We start from the raw sequence: 18,789 nt of genomic DNA, 5'->3' as shown, positions 1-18,789 counted from the left end.
AGGTCCAGTAAGATTTTATCTTGTACAAAATTTAAGAAACTCCAACTCTTAAAAATGATACCAGAAAATGACATCTGTAAGACTGTGGCAGGAGGCTTTTTCCAGAACAATGTGCAGTTCTTCCCAATTCTATTTTTCCCTCCCATTACTTTGTACACAAAGATTTTTACACAGTCTTCTAACAGTGGCATGTTACTACTGGGCTAGAGTATTGCCCTGCCAGCATTGGTATTGACTGGAATGCAGCTGTGTTCCAATTTGCTGATGGGACAAGGGTTTTTTTGCTGAACACACTTTAGCAAGCAAGAGGGCTTCTTGGTCTTTAGATGCTGAGTCCCAGAAAAAGATGAATGAGGTGGTGACGTGCCTCGTGTTTTGAAGAGAGATCAAAAAGTTATTGCTGGGGTCACCTCCCTTTTGGTACGGAAAGCACACAGAGGGCTTTGAAGCAGCACTTTCACCCTCTTTGCATTCACTAGTAAATCTGAGACAGAGCTTGGCCCAAGGTTTGTGCAAAAATACTCTTTTGATGCAACTGTGCACCAGACAATATCTCTGGGAAAATTTGCAGGGGCAGAAAGCAAGCCCTTCCTGGAAAATCTACTGAAATGGTTCAGAAGTTATTCCCACTCACTGTTGCTAACCTCTGCTGTCTAGCTGTTGGATATGCTTGGGACCATGTTGAAATAATTCTAAACAGTGTACTGAGGCTGCAATATTGAGTAAACATAGGTATTTTCCATAGGTGTCTGGGAAAAATATTTCTATTGGTAAAAATGAGTTCCATAGAAAACAAGAACAGCATGGTAGAAAAAAAATCACATCAATAGAATGAAGATGCCCAGAATTCTTCTTTTGAAGTTACACAGAGTCAATATTTTCTAAATAATGTTGTGAAACTTATGAAGAAGTAAGAGTACCTTCCACCTGACTGGTGCACAAGTTCATGTTTCCAACTTACAAAAACCATAATATTAAAAGAAAAATGTTCCACATTGTGGAAAAGTAGCCCATTCGTAATTGTATCAAAGGTAGGATTAGATCAAGTGTTCCTACAAGACAGTAGTAGTACTATGAAAAGCCTTTTGGCATCTATCTGACTACAGGAAACTTGAGCAAGCAGAAGTGTCTTTCCCTGCTGCAAGCTGTACTTCCGATTTGCTACTGCTGCTTAAACATTGTTCAAAGAAAACTTGTCAAAGTAAAACTAGTGTATACAAGCAACTGGAACTATCCATTGCGTTCCAGCCAATTTGAACTAGAAAATATCGGACACACACTCCAGTTGAATATTCTAATGCATAGATGGAGTATACCAGCACTAAGAAATGGGAACGCTGGAGAAAGGAGCAAATGCAGATGAATTTCAGGGAAGGAAATTATTGGAGAGCTAACTGCAGTCCCTCGACTTTACAAGAAATGATGTCCAGTAAATCCCAACCTGACACATAAAGAACTCCGTTTTGAAATGGGCTGCATCTATGGTCCTCTGTTCTTCCTAGATGAAGGAACTGAGTTTTGAATCAATCTTCCAAGTGGTATGGCTAAAGACCTTGGATACCTCAAATTTTTTTTTTTTTTTTCCAGAAGCAACTGTCTCAAAACCTCTCTAAACTGACTTTTCCCCTGAAGATGCCATCTTTTAAAAGAGCACCTTTTCATTTAACAGGGTATTCCAAACATCATTTCCAAATTTAGACTAAAAGTAACACTCTTTCTAGTTATCTTTGGGTTTTTTGCAGCTTCCTGCCAACATAGGCAGCAAGGAAGAGAACAGACGGCAGCTCTTTCTGGAGCATCTTGAACAAATGCCCTTGCTTATGTTCAAATCTTTCACTTCTCCAAAATCCCTAACGATGAAGTAAAGGTTGTGAAGGCATTACTAGTAGTATTAGATGGCAATGGATGGGTCAAATAGAATTTGTATCACATAGATGATACTTGGCAAACAGCAAATGAAGGGGTTTCTTTCAGCTCTCAGACTGATGTTACATCTCAGTAATTTATTAAAAAGATAACAAGAAGGATATTTTTTAACAGTGAACTTAATTACACCCCTACCCATGGACATCTGAATCTTAGGAATAGACAGTGTCTGATTTAGAAAAAAAGAAAGAATGACCACAGTTTAAAGAAGCATATGATCATGAACACTTTGCTGATGGAACGTAGCCTATTCCTTGGCTGAAATGAAGCAGGTAGACAGGACATAGGAAGTATCGTTTTGTGGATCAAACATTTATTTTCTAAAGTGATGCTTACAGATGGTGAACTCACCAACTTCGATATTGCACAGTAGATAAGGGTACCTAACTTGCGCCATCAAGTTATCCCTTGGAATCACCATCCAAGGGCATTTTCCCCTGCCTCTGTGAAAATGTGCCTACCTTTTTCACAACACTTTTGCAGCAGCATTCTTAGGCCTGATCAGCTGGTATGGAGGGTGAATGATCAGCAGCAAGGTGACTGGCCAGGGTCATTTGCTTCCATGGATTTTGATCTACTGGATATTTTGAAGACCTGCTTCAGCCCTGTTGGTCAAACACAGCCTTCAAACGGTGCTAAACAATTGTTTGGGCTGTGGACCACATGAAAAAATACCTTCTGGTGCCTTTACTGGGCCATATGCTCTTGATTCTCTCCCTCAACTTCTCCATCACCTCTCATCTCTTTCACATGAGCTATCTTCAAGGTCCACAGGATACTTTTCACAGAATCTTCAGGCCTGATGCAGTAGGAATGATGAACAAATGCAGCTGGGATGAATTTTCCAGTTTGGATAAAACCTCTTGTGCACACAAATCCCCCTATGCCCAGAAAAACCTTCACTAAGCACTCGTGTTCTACCTAAACCACAGTTTAGTCTGAAAGAAAAGCTTTTGTTTGAGAGTATCTGAGAGATTTGCATGAAGCACAGATATCTGACCTATGCAATTTTGAAGATCAGAGTTAAAAGAAAATGGCAAGAAGTTTTTAATTTTGCCGGTTTTAATTTTCAATTCCATGCACTTTTTCAAAAAGTGTCAATCTCAAATGGCCATCAACATATTTCAGTCGTCTGGAAGTTAGTATTCATATCAAATGTGTTTCAAATCAATAGAATTTCAAACCTTTCCTCAAAGTTTATATACCTAGATTTAGTATTTCTGATCTCTATTAGATGAAAGGAAGACATTTTTTGCTGTTGGGGTGCTGGAACACTGCTTCGGGTTGCCCAGAGAAGTTGTGGATGTCCCACCCCTGAACGTATTCAAGTCAGCTTGGATGGGGCTTTGAACAGCAATGAATGCGACCCTTGATGGGAGATAAACAAAGCTTGAATATAGAAGAGACTCAGATTGAGGTATACGAACAAATTTTCTCTCAGCTCTTGGGGTAAATTCAAAGTTGTACAAAATTGCATTTCTCTGTGATTTTCACTACTGTAACAGAAAGCTTCATGAAAACTGTGCAGAAGATATCAACTTTTAAAAGCGATAAGAACTACAACATCAAACACATGGGATGGGTTTCATCATGGGACACCCTCTGAGAGAAAATCTCTGTATTTCGACACTTCATGCCAATCATTAGGATTTCAAGGAGTGCCAAAGAAGGCGGCAAAATATCTTTCAGGACATTATTTACTGTAGTTCAGCCTGGCCATTAGTTGGAATTGGTGTTTGAACTAATGTAGACATACCACACACACTTTCCATGCACTGAAAACTTACTGTTTACAATGAATAAGCAATGAGGATCAAAATTGATTGAAAGCATCTTAAAAATGTCAAGTATTTCACTGTAAATGATCTAGGATCAAAATACTTATTCCTCCTTAGTGAGGGACAAATAAATTCTTCCATACCATGATGGTTAAAAATTGTCTAAACCAATGTTTTCTTCTGAAAAGACATCATCTAATTTTTTCTATTTTTAGAAGAAAATATTTCTAGACATAGAACAAAGGAATTTTAAAGGAACAAATGGAAGGAAAATATTCTGCAAACAGAATTCAATGAAAAGCTGTGTTTTAAATATGAGGTAGATATTCAACAGAGTTTTTGTACCAGATATTTGAAATAGTGTACCAGCTATTTTGTCCACAAAGAGAGCTATTTAGCATTTCAGTCTTTTCCAAGGTGTTCATGATCTGCTATGCTGATCTCTGTGCATGCCTAGGTGTGTGCGGAAGGTGGGGCCATGTGAAGGGGAGTGTCTATGTTTGCTTAGCACTCGGAGTGGCAGATTCATGCCTCAGCTCCATCATTTCTTTTAGAAACTTCCCAGAGAGTGGATATGAAGTTTCATATCCAAAAGAGATCAATTCCCAAGTCATCCATTTTACTCTACCTTGGAAATCACATGCTTTGTTGCATATTTTATCAAATATACTTTCAAGCCGCGTGGAGGAAGGAGAATGTGGAGAATCCCTCCAATGTCTTGCAACTTTTACGCAAATAGATTTTCAAGAAAATCATCATTTCTCTTTTAAATACATCTGGGACAGGCATGATGGTGGCGTCAATCTGTTGAAGTTTTTGTTGCTGGGGGAAGTTGTACGAAAGGACTGGTTTTTACATTGACCAGTTACTGAATCAAGTGCATGAACACATTTGAAATTCCACTGGGGTTTCCTTTTTCTAGCAGACTACTTCTAGAACTAGCTAGCAGACTCAAGATGACTCTTTTTCTCTGTTTTTGTTTCTTTCCTATTTTCTTGCTTTCTCTGCAACTGTCTACACAATTTTAGGACTTTTTTCCCAACTCAAATTGTTTCATAGACCGATAATTCAGATACGCTTTTTACAAGGAATGTTTTAAATCTTTGTTAGAATTAAGAAAGTTAAGGACATAGGTCTTTTTCTTCCCTTATGAATATTGCAATGAAAGAGTTCAATAAAGACCAACTCCTTTTTATTTATTTGGAATACAAGTCGATAATTCCCATACAGTAATTCATTGGTGGACCAATATTTGCCATTCTGATGTAAGTTGTCACTTCTTAACAATATGCCTTCTGTGACTACGTTGACAACACTTTTGGTAAAGATCCTAACTGGTCTTAGACACGCATAGGGAGAAATTTGCTCTGCCGGTGTCAGTCTTAAGCATGCGTCTCAGAGGATCTTTCTAGAGCTGGGGAATTTTCCCATGAAAGGGATTCAGTTATGGAAGAGACAGGTTTCCTGGAGTTTTACATTCTTCTTGAACACTACTTAAGGAACTTAAATCCCATGTCCATTTGGATCTCACTCTGCACAGAGCTTTGTCATGCCAGTCCTTGAAATGCATCTCTAAGAGAATTCACTAGCACAGAATGAATGAGGGTGGAAGGGCTCTGTGCGGCTCCCCAAGTCCCATCCCCCTGCTTCAACCAGGATACCTAGAGCCTGTTGCCCAGGATTATATCTGGGCCTACTTTTAATGTCTTCAATGATCCAGACTCCACCATCTTTCTGGACACTCTGTGCCATGGTTCAGTCACCGTCACGATAAAAAAGAATTTTGTGATGCTCAGAGGCAATCTCCTGTATTGCAGTGTGTGCCCACTGCCTCTTGTCTTTTCACTGAGCATCATTGAAAAGACACTGGTTCCCTGCTCTTTGCACTATTCCTTCCCGTAGGTATGTGTGCTGCCATGTAGATAAACGTCCAAAACTTCCCTGAAGCCCAGGCAGATGATATTCTCTTCATCTACCAGGCAAGTTCATTCACCAGAGGAGTTTAAAAAGTCGTCAAGCACCAATTTCCCCTGGTAAATCCATGCTGACTACATTTGTTCTGTCCTCCTTCGTGTGCCTGGCAATGCTTTCCAGGAATAGCTACTCCATCAACTTCCTGGGGATCCAAATGAGGCTGGCTGGCTTGTACTTTTCTGAGTCCTCCTGGTTGCCTTTTTTGAAGATGGGTGACATTTGCTTTCATCCAGTCTTTGGGCACTTTCCTCAGTCACCATGGTCCATCCAACATGATCAGGAGTGGCCTCAGAATAACATCTGCTAACACCCTTGAGACCTGTGCATCCATCTCAACAAGGCCTGTGGACTTTATGGAATACTTCCCAATTCAGTGACTATGCCCATAAAAATTTGCATGGGATAAGAGGCCATTTTAACAGGTACCTGAAGAGTGAGTGAAAAGCTATGGAAGCAATCCAAAAGGACGAAGACTAGAGTTCCCTTTGAAGACAAAGCATCCCATCATGGAGCTGAGCAGCTTTAGATCCAGGTAAGCTTGCTCTCTGAAAGGATGCAGAAGACATGATTTTACCTAATCCAGTAATAAAATGTGTTGACCATTCACTTGCAATACAAAAAATTCAATGATTTCCAAAATTATTGCCTCCTAAGTAGACAATAATATACTGGCTGGGTATTCCCCTAACAGATGAGAGCACCTGCTTGATGTCTCTTATGCGTGCAGACTATTTGAAGTAGGTCATTTGAGTGGGGATTCCTGGTCTTCGAATTTTCTTTCTGATGAATTTGGAATATTTACTGAAGCAAGGACCTGAAGATGAAAACTTCATTTCCCATCAGCGCACTCTAACATCCATGGCCGTAATGCCATTGTTTCTCCCCAGCTGAGTCAAGAATTCATGACTACAAAGTGGATCAGCTCCAAAGGAAAGATCAAGGCTGGATAATATTCTCTCTTGGTAAAGCTATTTATCTCAAATGAAGTGACCAACTTCTAATCGCTCACAGGCCTAAAGCCACAAGGAGGGGGAGATGGACCAGCTTTCCTTCCACTGCTGCTCTCTTTGTCACCTCGGTGTTTAATACGAGTAGGAAGACGTTCAAAAAGACAGCGTTGCAGAATTCATAAAATTCAGTCTTAAAAAAAATCATTTTTTAGCAGGTGAAATAAAAATAGCAAATAAAATGTATAAGTTTGTCTTGCCTTGTTCTGCAGGTTTTGTAACTGGCACACCTTTCCTTATGAACGCACTGTCCTTTCCTAAATACTCTCATATGGAGGAAGACGCTTCTGATCAGAAGAGCACTAGGATGTCTTTACTTGACCTTTTCTTTTCACTGATGCTTGGTCCTCTGAAAAGAATGGTTTTCTAAAATTGAAATGTGCTACTATTGTTCCCATGGGGTAAGCCGCAGACTCCTCCTGTCGGAGCTGTCACTAATCAGCTACTCTCCTATCTGCCTTTAGTAGTTGAATGTTCTGGTCTAAAAGTAGCACCTTCTGTGTAGCCATGCTCTTAGTTGCCAGTCTCATCCTAAATCCAAAGACCCTCCTGCAAAGGACCGCTGGTTCTGTAGTCAACCAAGGAAAAAAGACCCGTCCATCCATGCTTTCTGATTTAAAATATTAGGGTATGATGTCCCTAAACAATTCTCTGCAGTTGAACACTACTTATCTTTGGCGTGTTCCTTCAACTCACTCGCAAGTCATTCATGCCTTAGGTTATTGGGAGAATTGCTTCATTGGAAGATGATTAAAAGGGGTATGAGAATACTTTTGTGCTTCTGCTATGAGGATACTTTTCAAATCCATACAAACTCCCTGCAAATGCAAAAACCTGCATCCTGTATTGTCCTAGCTTACAATATCAAAATGCATCCTATTCCCACCCTCAAGAACTGAGGAAACCAGGGGTGGCATCGTTTTTTCCTTCTCTCCTGTTAATGGGCCCATCAATGTCTTGCCACATGACTCAGAGATAACTCCCTCCAGGAGCCATTTCTGTTTCACGGGTAATCAAGGACCCACATCATGACTCAGAAGGATATCAGCCCGTTGGGAGATGCTCTGCCCAGGGGGTAGGAGCTAAGCATCCCCACCTGGATATCATCTGGGTTTTGGAAGGCAAGAAGCACTATTTCTACTGCATTGCCAGAGGAACGGCCACCCTTAGCCACTGGTTTTCCAGAGGACGAGAGTTACCAGATGGTTTCTACAGAATCACCACTTCAACAAGACCATTTCATCCAAACTGCTTTCACCACCCTAACTAGCAGGATGTCAGCTTGTATTCTGACTCTGTCAGTGGTTTTTCTTTTGTACTCTTGCATGGATTTGGGTTTTTCCCCCTTTTCCTAATAAACTGGATTTCTGACTTGGAGTCTTGCTGCAGTGCTGGATTTCTTCAGCCCAACTAGCTCCCGACACCGACAGCGAGAGTGGGCCGCCCCAAGAAAGCTGTCGAATCCGGGCTGCAGCTGTAGGGCACAGCTGCTCTACGGCACAGGTGGACTGCCTTGGGGATAGAACTGCGCTGAGAGCAGGGACAAGGAACAGGGAGAGGTCTTCTGCATATTTTTCAGTTTACTCCCTGGAGGGTCAAGGACAGAAAGACACTGATTCCAAGGCATCCATCAACTTCTAAATGGGGGGAAGGTCCCAGGGGAGGATACAATCTTTAACCAACTGGGAGAAACTGGGGGTGGTAGACAAGGAGGGGAATACAATGTTGAAACCAGTAGGGGGACTACAGGGGAGGAGAATAACTTGAAGAAACCACTGGGGTTTTGAAGGGTACAAAATTGAGAGGGAAGTTTCTAGAGAAAGGGGCAGGCTTGGGGAGGGGTTGATGTTCAATGGGAGAAGGAACAGGGAACAAAAGGGCAGGTCTTTGGGGAGAGGGACAGCTAGGGCAAAAGCCAACAATACTGGGGGGAAAGGAACAATCCATTCATAATAACATATGCTATAACAGCACAAAATAGGAAGCCTTAGAAAACGGACTACTAGAACTGCAGTACAATAATAAACACACACTGCAACAGAGTGTCTCACTGGTTTGGCTTTCAAAGCAGAAGAGGTGCCAACCTAAAAATTTCCCAACTTCAAGGTTAACTGGCTGCAGTTTTGATTTCCTTCTTCAATATATCACCAAGGCGCTACCAGCTTCTGTAATTGGCTCAGCAGCATGTCTGTTCTTAGTGCCAAGCAGGGATTCACTTTGCCAGGCATGGAGGAAGCTTCTAGGAGCTTTGCACAAAAAATCACTTCTGTGGCTGGCTTCTTCCCTCCCCACCAAAAACCAAGCCATGCCAAACCAACACCTTAACTAATTCGTAGTACTTAGTACGCATCCAAGAATGTCTTTTAAACGATGCTTTATGTTTTTGACCAAACGCACTGAAAAGAAGTGGATCCATAATATTGATAAAAATTGTTCCAGTTCAATAGAAATATTGGGTCATGCAACTCTAGATTACATAGCTGTTTTTTTGTACAATACCCAGAGGCTTTTTTCACCTCCATGGAAGAGCCTAAATGAGGGATGTGGGAGTCCAGGCGGCTCTCCAAAATGCAGTTTATTCCATCCAAGACGTTGCAGCAGTCCAGGGTAGTGGGCAACAGAGCCTGTGCCTACAGCTGTCAGCTCTAGCTGCAGGCAGGCCTGGAGACCCTTTGGTTTTGGCACTTTGCTGAGCATCTTCATACAGTAGAACCAATCTATCCCTTAACTATTATCTATAGCCTATCCTAACGACTCTAATTACCATATGTTGCTATTCTCCACTCACTAAAAGTCAGTATATTACAGTTGAAGTGGAAAGTTGTTTTTCAGTTTTCTTGACAGTGGAAAATTTGGAGAGCTTTTTCTGCTTGCAGCATTTGCTGACTTGTTTGCCTGTGCTAGCTTCCTGCTTGGTAAAAACATCTTCTTGTTTGGGGTGGGTTTATCCTTTGCTGTAAGTCATAAAACCCTCTTCTAACTAAGGTATCCTCGGTTATCCAGTAAGACTGGCTCAGCAATTCTTTTCTTCTAGATCAAAACTTGCTTCCAACTCTATTCCTTCTTCAGACTCCACATTGAAAAATCTTTCTGCCAAGCATACATATCTGTGAGACTTTCTCATCAAACTTTCATCTTTCCCAACACCTCTAAAGAAATGTTTCCTGATGGTTTGGATCAGAAGATCCAGTATTGCCATCCTGAGATTTTTCATTCAAAACCCATAAGCTGTGCTCAAGGTTTTGGCTATGTTCTTTGTTGTGCCTTGCATCTATTTTGGCTAGAAAGCCAGTGTAGATGATGTCCTTGCTGCAGTAGCCATGGGAAATAAGGTGGAGTGTCTGGCTGATGTACCGGGATGTAGACTATCCAGCACTCCCCCAGGGAGGCGAGGATCCCTAAAGGAATAGAATATTGGCTATGCTCTGGGAGTTTTACAGAGAGAAAGATCCTCACAGCTCAAATGATTTGTCTCCTGGAGTTCTGAGGAGTATGTGGTGAAGAAGAAGGCTGCTGTCTTTTCCAAGAATCTTCCGTGCATTCAAGAGGATCATTGAACTTCTTGTCTGAGAATGAAAGAAATATGAGTAGTAATTAGTACTTTTTCTCTGTCTGTGCATCACTGATTGAATTTGGGTAGGCAATATTTTTTTTATTTATTTATTTGAATTATTCATCATAAGGTCTTCCAAATTCCCAAATTCTGCTTCACTTCTTTCTGTTGTAGGCCAGTCTGGTTCATCTTCTCTTCTACTGTATTATTGCAGACCATATCTGAATGGATTTTTTTTTTTTCATTTTGAACATTAGGTTTAAACCGAATGAACAGAACGCTTTATTTATCCTTATTTTACCAGTTTGCAAGGAAATACAGAATTTTGAAGAGAAGTGACGCGACTCCACTTGAGGTTTTCAATGGAAGAGAAGAATGACGATGATGATGACATTCACAGCATTGTTTACAGTAACATTGCAGCTAGTTTCCAGCAACGAAGGTCAGGTTCTGGAAGCAGGCACGCATGATTGTAGAGAAGTCTAAAAAGTTTCAGTTTGGCCGCTTTTCTTGAAAAATAGCTAATATGTCTCAACGTTGTGCTGAATCTTGTTGTACAGACACTTCTTTTGAGGTCTGAACTCCTTGCTGGACTTCTGTATCTAAGAATCAGATACAGTAAACCTATGTTTCCTTATATGCTGGAAGAATTTGGTTCTAATCTAGAAGAGCAAGAAAAGGTTGCCATATTAATACAAGGTAAAGAACCTGCTAAGAAAGCAGTTAATGGACTGCTTTTTTTATTGGAGCAGTGATTTAGTGGTTTGATGGGTTTTTTTTTTTTTGCTTCTCAATAGAATTTTAGAAGTGGTGGGGTAAGAAAGTGTGGCTTTTTATAGGTTTGCCTTGAAAGAAGAATTACAGAGGAAACTGTTGTAAAGAATTGATGCAGAGCTCTATGCATTAATGCACTCTTCCGTACAGAGTTTCAGAAGTGAAAACCAAGAGGAGAGAGTGCCGACAAGATGAGAGTGCCGATTTACTAGAATGAATTCAAGATAGCATTCTTTTCTCTCTGAATTACAGCTCTAAACCTCAGGGTAGTAATAGGAAGTACATAACAATCTCAAAGATTTAAAAATGGATGATGAAGTTTTATATCCAGTAAACTGTAAGGCTTCACATTTTAACCTGGTTTGCATTTTGGCAAAAGCCTGGAATCTTCTGCAATTTGCCAGATAACAAGGGATTTAGAACAGGAAGTATGCAAGTAATCATTTGGAGCCTTCATCTCCCTTCTTAGAACAATGAATACATTTATTATGCTCCTATTTTTATTCCATCAGGGGATTTGATCATGGAAATGTCTAGTCATTCTTTTCTTGTTTTCAACCCCTCAAAGAGCATGAATCCAAACTATTCAGAAGTTCTTGATCTGCAACAGTGACAAGCACTATACTGGTAAGAGTCAGTGGACATTAGCAGATCCCCTATGCCAGCCCCCTATGGCGGGCAGTTCTGGCAGGACTGATGTTTGAGGGGCTGGAATTCTGTGAAATAGAACATTCTATGAATGGGGAAAATGGAAACAGATTCTGAACGTTCAACCCAACACATGAACAAGTACTAGGGCAGGTAATTTTCTGTGGAAATTTCTTTAGCCCCAGTGTTGTGGATGATGATTACTCTTCCTACCTTCTTTGGTCAGCTGCCAGCACAGTCACGTTACTCTGCTTATGGACAGAAAACCAGAAGAAGTCATTTTTGAACAAAACACCCAGCAGGACCTTAGAGTGTTTTTGCTGCAAAATGTTTCAAGGCAGATAGGGAAACAATTCCATTGTAGAGAGTGTGCTGAGAAGACAAGTTTGGAAGTTAAAAACCATGGGATCTGTTTCTATATATGTCACTGATTTTGCTTATTATCAATTTGGTGGGGTTTCTTGTTTTGTTTTTTTTTTTTTTTTTTGGTTTTTTTTGTTGTGTTTTTTTTTTTTTTCCTGCATCCTTGAGATGAAAGCATAAGACAGAAAAGTACGGTAAAGTTAAAATACTTTTGAGATGGCTTGTGCTGAAAAACTTGTAGCTACTGCTAAGGCCCATAAGCCAGGTCCTGTTTCATTTCTGAGAAGCTATAAAATTCCCATTGGTAATTTAGTTCTAAGCATCTGTTGTTATGGTGGAGATGCAAATTAAGAAGAACAATTTTTGAATCTGTAGGGATGTATTTACCATTTTGGAGCTGCCTTTTCAGTCTCTGAGCCATCAATGAAAAGAAGGAGAAGAATCTACACTCTTTTCAACCTGTGGACCATCCACTACTGTCCACGTGCTCAGATTCAAAGCCAAACAATCCTGTCGGGCCTGATTGGGAGGAATTATTTGGATTCAAAATACTAGACTAGTATTTGATTTCCATCAGCACAGTCCATTGGGCACGAATTTTGATATCGATAGAACCTTTCACGGGGATCCATCTTTCTCACCTGCAGTACATTTTAAAGAGAAGAGGAATTGTTGAATGGTTTCAGTGAAAAAAAAAATCTTAAATGCACTTTGAATGGAATTGAGATCCAAAGGAGCCAGTATTTCAAGAAAGCCTGAGATGTTGTCTGCCATGAGATCCCTTCTAAGAGGTTCTATTAAGGTACCAAATTCTTCATCAAAATACTGTCAGATTGGTCAGAGGGGAAAAGTAAACTTTTTGAATGGTCCTTTGGGAAGACAGGGCTTGCAGCGAATTTAGTACTTGCTGCTAGGTTGCCTACATTCCAGGAAAGAGTATTAAATACTGAAATTTGACCGATGGTGGATGAAGTCTTTGTGACTGTGAAAGTCCAGTGCATGGCAATCTCAGAAAGGAACCCATCAAAGCCCCTGAAATGCCAACACACAAGTTGTGAGTTGGCAGTGCATGCCAGGTTTTAGCAAACCACAGCAAAATGCTGATTGCAAAACGAGGCCATCAAGTCACATCCGGTATGAAGCAGTAGGAAAGAGGAAAGCAGCTGAGAGCGTCAACCCTGCTAAGTAGTCTCAGTATTCTTATTGCCATTAGCAGAAATGTGAAATGAGTCTATAAAAATTACAAAGGAGGCAAAAGAAAAGGGAGTGATGACTCCTCTGGCATAGTGTTTCCTAACAGGGATCTTCAAAATCCTGTAAAGATTCTCTCATCCTTGAAACTGAAGGAAGGTATTAATGGCAGTAAGGAAATGGGATCAAATGCTAGAAAGACTCTGGGCAGTGTACTTCTAGACAGAAATGCCACTGATGGAAAACTGACTAAACTGGCACCAATGCAGCAGCATTGTACTAAAGCCCAGAATATGTCCACGGCTTCACTCTCTGCCATTCCTTTCATATGCACACAGCAGCTCTGCAACATTCCTACTCATCATCTCCTTGGCAAACTGGGCGTGAGGGTCCGTAGTGACGCAGAGTCCCCAGGCAGGTGCAAAGGAGAGCCGCTTTCTTGCAAAAGCCAGGCTTTTGAAGCAGTCAGGCCTTTATCACTTGCATAGCTTTAAGCCGCAACAAACATAATTCAACCAACCGTCATACCCCACGCTGTGAACACGCAATGCTTCTAGAACTTCTTGATCTACCTCTAATTCAGCTGTCTCACTTTCCCCTAGTCATTTTCTACTTAGCCAAAGTAACGGGCCTCAGCCATGGTTTTACAAGGCCTTCCTTTCGGAAAGTTCTACCTATATGCAACAGCATACCACTAGTTTCTTCACCACCAAGAGTTTAGGTAGATGGATTGGCATCTGCCCTTGCGGTGAAACACAATGGGGAGAGAAAATGCTATTGGAGATGTTCAGTCATTCCATTTTCTAGACAGGCCAAATCAAAAGAAAAGCAAGCGATAGGATTGTGTACTTGCTCTTACAGAACACCTGCTGCCATCTGACAATGAACTAGCAGAAAATCAGCAAGAATGAGACTTGAGGCAAACAACCTTTGGAAGGGAATAATGGGTTGATAAATAAAGACAACAGTTTCCAGGCTCTTGAGATACTTTAAATGACAGCAAAGGATTTGAGAGCAGAGGCTGAACTGGTGGGGAAGGATTCAAAGAATCCCAAGAAAAACATGACCAAAGAATAAAAGAACCCCAAGAAAAATAGGGGCAACTGACCTGTTAAGGCCTTCAGGAAATCAGTGGCCGCTGATTTAGATAGGCCATTCAAGTTCATTTACTGGTGCACCTTCCACTCCTATTTCACCTGTCAGTATCACAGGGTGAATTGAGACCTTGGAATCAAGATTATTTGGGATTCTGTTCTTAGCTTTAGGAGAGAAGTACAGCAGGTGAAGTACCTGTTACTGATGTGATACCCAGGAACAGAGAGTTGACACATTTCATTGAAGTCCAATCACAACTAGCAATACTAAGAGGATAGGATTGGCGCCTTTTCATGACGCTCTTCTTGTTACGCAGCCTGCTCTGATTCTGGTGAAACTTTTTCGTTAGCTTCTCTCTAAAAAGGAGAAAAAACAATTAAATGTCCCTCCCTGCTGATGCTAATCTAGTCAGAGGTCTATGAAAGGGCCAAAAATATTCGGAATTCTTCTTAGACAATGGAAATGGAAGCAGAGCTACCAATCTATTTCCTTGCAACATATCCCTAAAACTCATTCCCTTCTATTCATCACTTATGTATAGCCAGCAGTACATTCAGGAAAAGATGAAACTGACTGATGTCAGCAAGGGAAGGACTTGAAAGAACTATTCCCATGAATCATCGTATAGACAGTAACTCTAGCATTAAAATCAGAACCCTTTTAGTAAGTATCACTTATGGGAAATTCAGGACTCCTGCACAATGGACCAAGAGGATTAAGCAGAAGCCGTGTATGGTTTACATGATGCACTTACTCATTCTGACTCTCTGCACACGCTAGTCACGCTTTTCTTATTGGTGCCTTTGTCTTGTCCACGCATTCTGCGTGCACCTCTCAGAAGATGTGTTTCCTTACAGTCCAGGTACTTTGACCCCCCCCCCCCCCCCCCCCCCGTTTTGGAGTTCTTGTGGTCTTGGAATTTAGTTTCTCAGCTTTTCCTCTCTTGTTTTAGCAAGGCTTATGTCTTGATGAATTCCAGAGGGCCCTGAGAAAATTCTGAGAAGAACCGTTCCACGCTGGATGGCTGGTGCAGCCCGTAGTCTAAGCGGTTCAGATACATTGTCACAATTGCCCCTTCTTCTTGCACCAGCCAGATTATTTCCAATGTCATTTTTAGCAAGAGGCACACCAGTTTCACGATGCATGGAATAACACAAAGCAAGGAAATCATGACTACTGGTAAAAACAAAGCTCCATTTACGAGATCTTTCAACCACCCAGTTCTTTCCCATCCCTCAAACCATTGATGCAAACCCCACTCGTTCCCAGTCAATTTCTTCATATTGTCTTGTACTTGTGTGAGTTTCGTATGAATGGCTGCAGAATGGTCCAAAAGATTCATGCAACATATTCCTTATAAAATTCCTAACACTCGTACCCATGTGCTAGTAACAATAAATCTATTTCACCTCCTATTTGCAGTGTGCTATATCTAATAGGATCTACGTCAGTGAGCACCTGACTTAAAATAGAAGAAGTTACGATAAGTCGTTTGAACATCCAGCACCCCAAATGATTAAAAGCAGCCAAACCTTGATAAGCAGCGCCATCTAGCGTAAGGAAGAACACAGTTATTCCTGCTGGAACGAGCAAAACTCGACATAATGGTGCCAATCACGTCTTTAGCTAGTGTTCCTCTCTAGGTATTCCCGGAAACGAAAAAGCGGCTTCCTCCAGCAAAACCCATTATGAAGGTAAGAGAGCCCGCCGAAGAGCGGCTTCTGTTAAAAGAATCCGGCTACCGGCACCTACTTTCGGACAGCTGCGTATGCCCTTCTTCTGCGTCTCTTGCCGCCTAGACCTTAGCGAAAAGCTTTTCCAGGCATTATCTCAAAAAGGAACTCTGCCAGCACAGCAAGCGTCCCACGACGGTTGTCATGAGGGTACTCGAGTTCTTACCATCTCCTGGAGAAAAGAAAATGTAAGATTGACCAGGAAGTGCTGCAAATGGCTAAGAACGATAGAAAAGAAAGCTGTCCAAGAACTTTTTCCCTACTTATGGTAATGCAAGTTGAAACTGTTGGAAAGTGGTTAGTTATCGTTTTCCCTCAGTTTGAGAGCTGCTCACTTAATCCCAGTGCTGTGCGGCTTCGTTCTTGACGTCTCAGCATCGGCCGAGCTCTCCGGCTGCCGGAGGCGAAGAAGCGGCTTTTTCGCGCCCAGAGCTTTCTGCCGGTCGCGGTGCGCTCCGAACCGCGGCTTCTGCCGAAAGCCGCCGGGGACCGGCACCTACCTTCGGACAGCTGCGTATGCCCGTCTTCTGCGTCTCTTGCCGCCTAGACCTTAGCGAAAAGCTTTTCCAGGCATTATCTCAAAAAGGAACTCTGCCAGCACAGCAAGCGACCCGCGACGGTTTTCATGAAGGTACTCGAGTTCTTACCATCTCCTGGAGAAAAGAAAATGTAAGATTGGCCAGGGAGTGCTGCATAAGGTTTAGAAGGATGCAAAAGAAAGCTGTCCAAGACCTTTTTTTCAGCTTATGGTAATGAGCTATACTGGAGGCTCAGACCATTCTTCTTCTTGGAATTGGTGAAGGATGCACAAGCACTGCTGATTGTGCTTCGTTGTGGTACAGGTAATAAATAGTTGATTGTTTTAATAAAAAAAAACACTTGAAATGCTAAGAGACAAATTTTAAAGCATAATTAATTGGAGAAAGATTCCTAAACTTGTGGCCGGTTTCCCCAACCCATCTATTGATTGCAAACGACATTCCTTGCTGTTGTTCTGGTGCATGAACCAAAGCCCAGTGATGTCTACTACTTAAGAAAGAGGTTCTACCTTCTTACTAGAATATGTTCTTACCCTTTTAGAACACTACCCCGAACATTAAGAACAAGAGATTACCTGATGAAGTAATGAAGTGCTTTGGTTGAAAGTAAATTGCATTTGAAGGAAACGGGTTTGGGGGCGAGCACAGGAAGATCTCCGAAGTAGAGTGCCAGCTTAGTTCTCTGCTTCAGAGATAAGTGAAGCAATTCAGGAATGTCTTTCCGTGAAAATAGTTTACAGATCTTTCTGCACAACAGGTAACCACCAGCATCAGAAATGTGTGCAAATAACAGACTACTCACTACAAGGTTGTCATCCATGAGTGGTAAGGCAACTCAGACTCATAGCAGTGGTTTTGCTCTTGTGCCTCATAGAATAGACAGAAAAGAATGCGGAAAACTAATTTTTCCATCTAGTTTCTTTCAGTATTGGTTCCAGGACTATTTTCCTGCCCTCAGGAGACAGCAAAAACTGTCAACAACTGAAATGCTTCAGAACTTGAAATGATCTGAATGGCAAATATTTCTCCTCAAATAAAATTTAAAACGTAAGTCATAACGGTAAAACAGATCGAGCTATTTAAAGATGAATGTTCTATACATACTAAAACATTCCCAGAGATAACTATTGTGTCCTAAATCTGTTTAAAAGTCCAGAGTTCCTGGTAAAAAAACTTCTATGCAGATGAGGTAGCTACATGATAGTCTCTTTCCAGCTTAATTATACTCTTCACTCTCACCACCTCTACCAGTTGATTTTCGTAAGTTCTTAGAAAACAGTACTTTAACTTTTTTAGTTCTATGAAAAAAAATGACAGTGATAAGAGTTCTTTGCACTGCCTGTTTTCTGAGAAGCCTGACCATCAAGCCTTAGGAACTTGATCATGAGTTTTATTTCATCTCAAAGTAAATTTTAAGGGCGTGGCAGAGAGAATGGGAGCCTCATGCAAAACAGTTTAGGCTTCTAATTCTTGTATTGTCCTACTTACCTACGACAAGAACTGGAAAGAGGAGAGATTCGAGTTAGCAGCTGTTAAACATTTGCACATACTCTTCCGCTAAAGAAGAGGTCAAGGATGGTTTTCTGGCCCTCCCTCCACAAGCTGCAGCTTCCTTCAAGGCACTTTCACCTGTTGTGGCATGGAGCCCTCCAGCAGCTGCACTGTAGGTATGTGTTCCTCCATGGTTCTCTAGGGACTGCTGGGAGACAACCTGCTTCACTAGGATATCTCCAGGGACTGCGGGGGATTCTTTGCTCTGTCAACTGGAACACCTCCTCCTCCTTGTCTTACTGTAGTATCACGGAGCTGCTTCCCATACTGTTTTTTCCCCTCACTTGCCACTGCCCATTCATATGTTTTGTGCTTTTGACAATATATTCTCACAGAGACTGATGGGCTCAGTTGCAAAAATGTGTCTTGCTAGAAAATGACATGCTCTACAAAACCATGATTTTATAGAAAAGAATAGTGGAAGTACAAATATACTGCTAAAGGTCCGGAAACTTGACAGTGCTTCATTGTAATACATCCCCTGATTTTGCCTTCTTTCTCCTTAAGATCTGGAAAGAATACTGGGCAGGAGACAGTGTTGTTTCAAGGAAAAGACTTTTTTAGGATTCTAGGGTGCATCTTCAACTTTCTTGAGAAAATTGAGAAAAGGCCCTTTGTCTTTTGTGATAAATATCATTAGGCAGTAGGGACAAATTC

Source organism: Haemorhous mexicanus, chromosome 1 (assembly GCF_027477595.1).
Source record: "Haemorhous mexicanus isolate bHaeMex1 chromosome 1, bHaeMex1.pri, whole genome shotgun sequence".
Taxonomy (NCBI): Eukaryota; Metazoa; Chordata; class Aves; order Passeriformes; family Fringillidae; genus Haemorhous; species Haemorhous mexicanus.
Note: the sequence above shows the minus strand (reverse complement) of the source record.